The sequence below is a fragment of the Hipposideros armiger genome, unplaced genomic scaffold, assembly GCF_001890085.2.
Source record: "Hipposideros armiger isolate ML-2016 unplaced genomic scaffold, ASM189008v1 scaffold_65, whole genome shotgun sequence".
NCBI lineage: Eukaryota > Metazoa > Chordata > Mammalia > Chiroptera > Hipposideridae > Hipposideros > Hipposideros armiger.
In genome coordinates this window covers 2,492,721-2,502,168 of record NW_017731415.1, presented here as the reverse complement: position 1 = coordinate 2,502,168, position 9,448 = coordinate 2,492,721, and positions in this window count along the sequence as shown.

The following is a 9,448-nucleotide window of genomic DNA, read 5'->3' as shown; positions in this document are numbered from 1 at the left end:
TTATCATCTCATTCACTCTCAATACTTCAAATGCCAATTAATATACTTTCTGTTTCTTTCCAAGACCTTCTGGGCTCCAGAGACATACAACCCGCTTCTCATTCTAGGTCTCCACTTGACTGTCTCACTAGTATCTCAAATTGGATGTACCCCCAAGTTGAACACATTTTCTTCCTAAACACCCACCTCCATTTTGAATGTACTCCTCCATTATCCAACACCATTCATCTGGTTGCCCATGGCAGAAATGTGGGAACCATGCTTATCACCTTCCTGTCCCTTAGTCCCATATCCAACCTCTTACTAACCTTGTCCACTCTACACTTTACCTACATCTCACCCCCACACGCTTCTCAAAATCCCTACTCCATCATCCAAGATCAAGGCACCACCATCTCCAAAGAAATTCCTAACATTTCTACCTCATTTACTTTTATCTTTTTCCAATTATTTTCTACTCAGCAGCCAGAGTATAGAATTAAAATTGATATCTGAGTATCTCATGCCCCTACTTATCACTTTAAACATACTATATGCCTCTTATGATGATCAAATTTCTTAATGATTCTTAAAGCCTGAAACAATCTAACTTAGTCAATTTATTAAACCTACAAAATATATTTGTTTTTGTATACGGAACAAGTAGATTAAAAAAAATTATTTCCCTTCAATCTTTTTTTTTTTTTAATTGGGAACAGTGTGTTTTTCCAGGACCCATCAGCTCCAAGTCAAGTAATTGTTTCAATCTAGTTGTAGAGGGCATGGGGATAGAACTAGCAACCTTGGTGTTATGAGCACTGCTCTCTAACTAGCTGAGCCAACCTGCCACCCTCTCTTTAATCTTAAAAACTTTAAATTCCATAGGGCAGTAAGCTACATCCACACACTGTCATTCATATGCACACATGCAAGCACACTTGTACACACATATCACAGCTTGAATGCAAACCCTCTTAGAATTCATACTTTTTTAATATAGTGAGTGTGTGTTCTTAGTTTTTGTTTGTTTTTAAAGATTTTATTGGGGAATTGAGGAAGGGGACAGTGTTGGGGATTTGGGGAAGGGCAACACTGTGTTTTTCCAGGAAGCATCAGCTCCAAGTCAAGTTGTTGTCCTTCAGTGTTAGTGGAGGATGCAAGCTGAGCTCCATGTCTCGTCACTGCTTTCAATCTAGTTGAGGGGGTGGGTGGGTGGGGGTGGATCACAGACCACCACCCCATGTGGGAATCAAACCAGCAACCTTGTTGTTAAGAGCACGTGCTCTAACCAAACGAGCCATCCAGCCTCCCATCGGCAGCTCGCGGCTGCTCGCTCAAGGTACTGTGTTCAATCTTGTTGCAGGGCTGGGGGAGCAGTCCACCATACCATGTGTGAGTCGAACTGGCAACCTTGTTGTTAAGAGCACAAGCTATAACCAACTGAGCCATCCGGCCACTCCTGTTCTTAGTTTTTAACATGTACTTGAGTAAGGGCTTAGAAAATTTCATCCAAAAAAAAAAAAGTCCTAAGTACCTTGATAGACCATGATGCTAGAGAATATCAAGGGATTCCTTCTCTTCCCCTCTCCTCTCCTTTCTTCACCCCTAGTTCTCTCACAGAAACTATGCTGTGTGATATGAGACAAATGAGCCTCTCCAGAAGTTATTACAGAGACTGTCTGGGCCCTACTTTTCTTTGAAATACTCATCAATCTAGGGGAAAAACCGTCCTTTGCACCTTCACCAACAGAATCTTGATAGAGGCAGCCACCTCTACGGAAACAAGTATCTGTAAAAGGTCGCCCTGCGTTTAAATTGTTTTCCTTGATGTCTGTTTATGTATCTGATGAAACACTCATAAATTCTCCCTTTTGCCCCTTTCCACACCATTACTCTGTTGGTCTCAAAATAAATACTGTGGTCGCTGAGTCACCCACTGGATGCCAAACTCTGCCCTTCGAAACTGACTGTTGGACAGACCCACCACCCTCTTGCTTACCTGTTAGTGCCTCTCACCAACCTGCTCATTTGCCCATGTGTGTGAGGTTCAGCTGGGCAGAATACTTATCTATTTACTCAGATGCTTAGGAATAAAAAAGGATCCAGTTGAAAAACAAGTTTTTATATCACCTTACTTGAGGATATGTTTCTGTTGTATAAAACACACTTAAATAAATCAGTTTCTGAAGAGTGGTAAACCTCTGACACAATTTATACTACATGATGGTTCTTCCCAATGGGCCAGAGAGGTTTCAATTACCTTGGATTGGGACCACTTCTGAAGTGACATGATCTATACTGAGTTAGCGCTTATTGTCTTATAGCCACTGTAATGGGGCTATGTTGTGGTGTAATAGAAAGAGAAAGTGGCTGGCATTAAAATGACTTGTTTGTGCAAACTCCATCCCAAGAGACTCCCAAGACCAACAGGCACAGATTCTGTTCTAGAACATCCCTCATTAAACCAACAGAGGCACACCAGTGCACAGTGTGCCTATATACCACACATACACCCATGCTCACACACATTCACATATTCACTCATTCCAGCACAAATTCATGAGCCCTCTCACTATATCAGAAAATGGTAATGAGACTAGTAATAAGAAACAGTTTTATTTCATAGCAGGTGTCATCATATTTAGTTACAAATTATTGGGCAAGGAGCAGATGGCTGTCAAATGATGAACATGTTACAGAAAGCTCCACGTGAAATGGTGGATGGAAACATAGGAGAAAGGCAAAGGGAATAAACAGACTGACGGATGAATAGGGGGATTTAGAACGCAACAGTAACCACAAGGAGACATACTGCCTTCACAAGACATCTGGACGAAGTGCTTAAACATTAGCAAAGTACCGTTTGTTACATTCAGTTTGATATTATATAATGTTGGGGGGGGGTCCTAATTGTAAGCATTTGTAATCTAACAGGTATCTTCACAGGGTCTAAGTTGGGCTGGCATTTTTATCACCTAATTGTAAGGGCTGTGATGTGTGTGGTTCTGTTGCTGTCTTTAGGCTTAGGAAGCAAGTGCCCACTGCCTTCTGGGCTTACTGCTGAGCTTGGGAAAACTTAGTATTTGTCATGCCTGTGTAGTACGTAAATGAGAATGTACTGTCAGGTTACACAGGAACATGGCCTCACCTGGGATAAAATCCCTCCTGAAAACAAACACAGAGCAGGTATCCTATCAAACACTGCCTCTAGAATATAGAGGCCTAGGGGAGTATGTGTAATAAGGGAAGTTCTAGTTTAAGCAGAGGTGAGAGTCTTAAGTCAACAAGTAAAAAGCATAGGTAGACAGAATTACCATCGAAAAATCTCTTTCTTGTAGATATCAAAGTTTGAAAATGACTGATCTACATTAAAGAAAGAAAAGTGAATGCTAACCTCAGATGTCAAGGCATGAAAGCCAATTCTGCTTTTAAGTTAATTGTGAAGTCCCCGATGGTAAATGAAGGATCAGTGGAGAATTTAAAGTATTTCACTTTGCTAAATGGTTTGCCCCATTCTGTTTTAAAACTAAATCTAAAATCTTAATATATAACAGTGTACCTGTGGATTTGTTGTTGCTATGAGGACTTAGGTGTGTGTGTGGGGGGGGGGGTGAGGCGGGGGTTGGACATTAAATAGAGCTGTGAGGGGTCCCTACTGGAAGAAGGAAGATGTTGAAGTTGACAACATCCTTCCCTTATACGAGTATCTCCAATGAACACAACAATGGTCCCCAAAGGTCTATAAGGGGGAAAATTTCAATTCCTTTTATTCCTTCTATGATTTCTTACTATGTATTGCTTGAGTCAAAAAGAACCCTAAAAATGACCAAATTGAAGTCAGTAGCCTTATCCTTATTCTCAGAGAGAAAGCTCCTAGATCCAGTAGCTCTATTTAGTTATATCCTCAATGGGGAAAATATTCAGGGTCATGTAGAACTTCTTCAGTACTTTCTCTTCTTTCCATCTGTCTCTGGTATGCCCTGACACGTACGTACACACACACACACATACACACACACACACACACACACACACACACACACACACTTACTCACCATAGATGGTAAGAAAGCAAGGTCAATTTTATGCTTCTATAGGGTAAGATGATGTTTCTTTTTCTTTGTATATCCAAGATTGGTTGCTGTGTAAAGACTAACCACCAACCTGCAACTGGGAACTACAGATGAGTAAATATTATGTGATGATGGTGGTGGTTATATTCTCACTTGGAAGAGTCCATTGAGAACACCATTTCCCTCATAAAACTCAAGGAGAGATATCAATTCCAGATGCTAAGTCCTAATCGTGGGCTTCTTTCTCATGACACTTCTCAGATTGATTTTCCTTCTTTGTCATCGCTGAATTTGTCTTTAAGAAGAGGTAAACTTTCCAAAATTAACTAGCTTTCAATAAGCAAAGAAACTTTCATAGAAGCAATTGTTCTTCTTCATCATTAATTTAATGGAAATAGTGCAATTATAGTGAGAGAGGAAATGGCAGTCTCCAACTCTTCTCTGCTGCTCACTCTTCCTGGGTTTAAAAATAAAAATTATCCTTCCAGCAAATGTTTTTTACAAAGATAAAAGCTGCAGGGTAGGGTTATTTCATGACCTCAAATAAGTTTTCTTTTTCCAAAAAAACGCTTCCCAAAGTTTCCTAAAGTTAGCCGAGCTACAAGATATATATAAGCAGTTTAGATACGACCGAGACAGTATCTTCCTCTCCCAGCTAACCTTTTATTAAAAATCACGTACTTTATTTCAACATTCTGAGCAGATCCTAGACAATTCTGTGCATTGAAGTCCCAGAGCAGACATAAAAACCAGATGGGAAAGAGATTTACAAGAACCAATCTCAAAAGAATATTTTGCAAGCAGAATGTCAACTCAACATTGATTTTAGCGATGTATTTTGATTTACAATACAGATGTCTTTTCAGAATTTTCATTTCTCCTTATGTATGAACAAAGTGCATGGAGGATATAGTCCCAGCTGCTCACTTCAAATGTTCCAACCCTAAACAACAACAACGCAAAATATTATCATTTACTTTTATCCCCTGGGAAGTTCAGTTTTTTAAGTAGACATTACAGGCAAATTGTGAAATCAAGCAAGCAGTTGCCCTATACTTAAAAATATATTCCAGAGGATACCACCTTGTCATAGCTCAAGGATCTCAACAAGGCGGAGAGAGGTTGAAAGCATTTTCTTTTGCTCCTGTCATTATACAACAAAGGTATATTGAGATTCTTTATGGTGGTAACACTGGGCACTGTGCTAGATACTAATGATATCAAAAACAAAACAAAACAAAGAAACACCAACGAGGAATTCAGAGTCCTTGAAGTCCTTGAAAAAAGTTTTAAAAAACAGCTATGTGTTGTGGAATAAGCAAGGAAGTAGTTGAACACCGGGAAGGAAGAACCTAACTCCACCAGAAAAGATAGGGGCAATGCGACACAGCTGTCATAAATACATAAATATAATTAAATTTGAACCTCTGAGGACAGAGTATTGGTTTCTCATCTTCTTTGGTCAGAGGAAACAAAATTAATTGGAAAATAATTCAATATCAGAATCATCAGCAAACATGTATTGAGCAAAGTATATAATGATTTCCAGTTGATAAGGAGTACTCACTCCGTGGAAAGACTATCCAAAGAATAGTTCGGTGGGTTGCATGCAAATAAATGGGTCACCTCTGATTTTTTCCGATGTTTGAAAAATTATAATTTTTAATTTCAACATCCTTACAGGGAGCGTAGTATTTCTACCATTGTGTAAGTATAATGACTACTTTCAAGTGAGATTGATTGAGCTCCTACTAATGTAACTGGATTTGAGACATGGGGAGAGGAAAAATGTGGTCAGGAGTAGACACTGGTGAACCTGAACATAGTAAGTGTGTACACACATTCATGTAGCACTGTGATCATACAATCTAATTTATTGTGGAGGCCTGTATGCATCAGTGGGTTCATGTTGACTTTGACAGTGTAATTTATACAAAAAAACTCAAAGCTCACTAACCCTATCACACCAGGGTAAGTTAGAAATATTTGCTCACTCAAAACAGAAATCCACAATAAACCCTCCAAGATGACATTTCACTTTTCATGTTTCTTTGCAATAGGAAAAGAACTGGATTTAGAACAATAACATCAGGGGGAAAAGAAATCATTGGTGTGTTTCTATTATATAAAAAGATAATGCTCTTTATTGGGCCAAATGTTATTTGGTTAGCCAGTTCTATTAAACAGTACTTGGACATTCTGTGGCATGTACATATGATTCTCATTAAAAGATTTTATTACGAACCTCAGCTAGTCACTCCAAAAACATCTATCTCACTGCTTCACAGCCATGTCTCCTATAATAGGCTTCATGGTTTGCAAAGCACATTCACATTCATTATTTCATTTAACATGTGTAACAAACCTTTGAGGTAGGTAAAGTGTTAACAGCCCCGTTTTTATTTTTATTTATTTTTATTTTTTATGTTTTAAAAATTGTATTGGGAACAGCGTTGGGGGAATTGGGGAAGGGGAACAGACAAGTTGCTGTCCTTTTGTTCTTCAATCTAGTTGTGGAGGATGTCGCTTCACTGGCCCATGTTGGTATTATCATTGCACTCTTCCCGGGTGAGGCAGTTGCTCGCCAGCCATTGGATGGCCGCTCCCAGCGGCTCATGGCAGCTCAGGAAAGCTCACACCAGCTGCCGGCCAGCCCCACTTTAGCCTACGCCATCGCGGGCAACTCACAGCAGCCCAGGTCCAGGTGGAGCTGTTGTTCACCATCTTAACTCTAGAGGGCGTCACTGGCCCTCATGTGGGATCTGAACTGGGCCCTGCTGCTCAGAGCTGGCGTCCCAAGCCAACTCTTCTTAACCAATGCTCCACTCGGCCGGCTCAACAGCCCCATTTTTAGATGAAGAAACACTTTCAAAATGCTTTTGTCACCTAATAAAGGTTACACAGCCAGTAATGAATATTCATAATGGTGAACCTAAACCTCACAAGAATGGTTGAACATGACCCATAGACTTTGTGTTAATTATTAGGTCTTATTTTATTCCAATTCGTTGAAAATATGCAATCCAAGTTTGACAAGAAGGGTCACTCAAGATTAACTAACATAATTGATTAACCTGAATGCCCTCAAACAACACCGAATATCCTAAGTTTTCACTTTAGAACTACAGCCCAAATTTGTAAACTTTCCTAAAGAAAGCAGAGTGACCCTGGGGTAGAGCTTTGGGGATGTAAATCTCCAACTTTTCCTTGAAAGCAATAATTTATCAAAAGGTGCATTTGATGAAAAACTGGGCTGAGACCTTGGAGGTATTTGATTACAGTCAGTTTATGCTCGAAGCTTCCAAGAACATATTCTGTGGAGCCAATGTGATTCAAGAATGACAGGAGCTGCCGTACCAGTTTTTCTTTTTCTCTTCAGTCCAGCCTCCCTGGATTGATAAATGGGCTTCCTTGCAGCTCTCCTGAACGACATTATTCAATGTTCTGGTTTAATCTGCCGGCACTAGGTGGGTACAGAAAGGGGAGCTCCTGGAAAAGGAAGGTAGTTTTTTTTAAAGAGTTTTAAAGCTCAGACTCCAGTGGAGGGAGCTCTTACTCAAGTGCTAATCTGGCCTTGCTCTTGAGAAATGCATTGAAACCTATAAGGAAATTCCTGACTCTTTATTATCTACCCTTCGGACAAATACGAGAAGCACCAAGCTTCTCGAGACCACCTCTACACCTATGGTTACATATTCTTCAAGCCAATAGAAGAGTTTCACTAAAGGAAAGGAGAGTTGGGAGAACAAATTGTAATCTCTCTCTCTCTATTTTTGCTTCTATTAAGGCATATTTGGCAAACTGTGTTAGCGTTTTCTAATATGAATCATATGACTAATATAGTAATTCCACAAATATTTATTATTGCAAGTGAACTAAAGAATTAACTCAATGATCCTGATTATGGATGAAAAATTTTGTATTACAAGACCTCATTTGCTTTATTGCGATTATTACAAGTGTTTTTTTTGTTTTTTGGTGTTTTTTTTATGTCTAGAAATAGTTTCACTACATTCCCTGTTAGAAAATATTTTCAGTCTGTTGGAAGTCAAACACTTTTAAGAGGTTCTAAAAGAGCTGCAAAGAAATAAATAATATTATTCTCCCAAAGAACTCAAGGGTCCTTTAGAAGCAATGTAGTTCTTACAATATACAGGTAAACGCTCATTGTAATGAATTCCTCAAGACATACAATTTGGTTGTAGTGGATTTGTGTAGTAATGAAGGCAGCACTGATAGAAATGACTTTCCCAGTCTTCTGAAGCAGGGAATGAAACAGCCTCTCTGCTAACAAGTGAGAAAAAATTAGCTCTGACTCAAGCGGAGACCAAATGGAATGTGTCGTGCACACATCTCACTCTGATTCCTCTTCTCCTAAGCCCTAGTTTAGATAAATGTTTTGGGTGAGCATGTCTGAGGTGAGATGGAGGGGGAATAAGAAAATATAAAAGGCTAAATTATCTCCCTGGTAGCATCCAGCATCCTTTAGTCCACTGTGCACATGCGACCTTATTAAAGTTTCTATAGAAACTTCTATTGCTAAGCTACTCTTTAAAAAAAAAAAAAGCACAAACCTTGTAGCTCCCCCTTACCTATAAGAGAATATATATATATATATATATATATATATATATATATATATATATACATACATATATTCCTGAGGAGAGCAACGAAGGCCCTCAGCCCTGACTTTGACCCTTTCCCCTGCCTCTCCTGCCTAGCCTCCCTTCCTCACCCCAGGTGCTCTCTGCCCCAACCAAAGGATCTGATGCCAAAATGGCTACAACTTGGACCTTCTATGGAGTCCTCTTCTACTCCAGGCCTCATTCAAAGCAGGCAGCTTGTCTAGTCACTCACTATAAGGATCCTAATAGTATTTCTAGATGCTGAAGGTGCTGCCTCCAGTCCATGAGGGGGCCGACTAGGCATTGTGCTTCCTTTGTGGTGGAGGATGGATGGATGCAAGTTGCAGCAATTTACTTGGAGGGAGATGACCCCACATATCCTTAATCCCTGGACCCCTGAAATCATCTGTGAATGGCAGGTCCCTTAGTGTTTAAAGTATTTGTCTCCCACCCTCTAGAAAGCACGTGTTCTTCCAAAACCTCCAGCATGCTGGCCCCCTTCTGCTTACTCTGTCTGACCAACAGGAAGCAATCCATGTGATGGGTCCATGTGATGTTCTGCAAGATGTCCACATGGTCCAGAGCCCTTCTGTCTATAACATGACAGACAGTGAGAGTTTTGTCTTGGGGCAAAACAGTAAATGACACAGTGCTTTCTGTTTCATGAGAAGGGGAACTATTTCTGTTCCCCTTTCCTGATTTTAAATAGAAGAGAAAATACATTTGCCAAATCCATGGCTCTATATTATGTACCCGAGTCCTTATTAA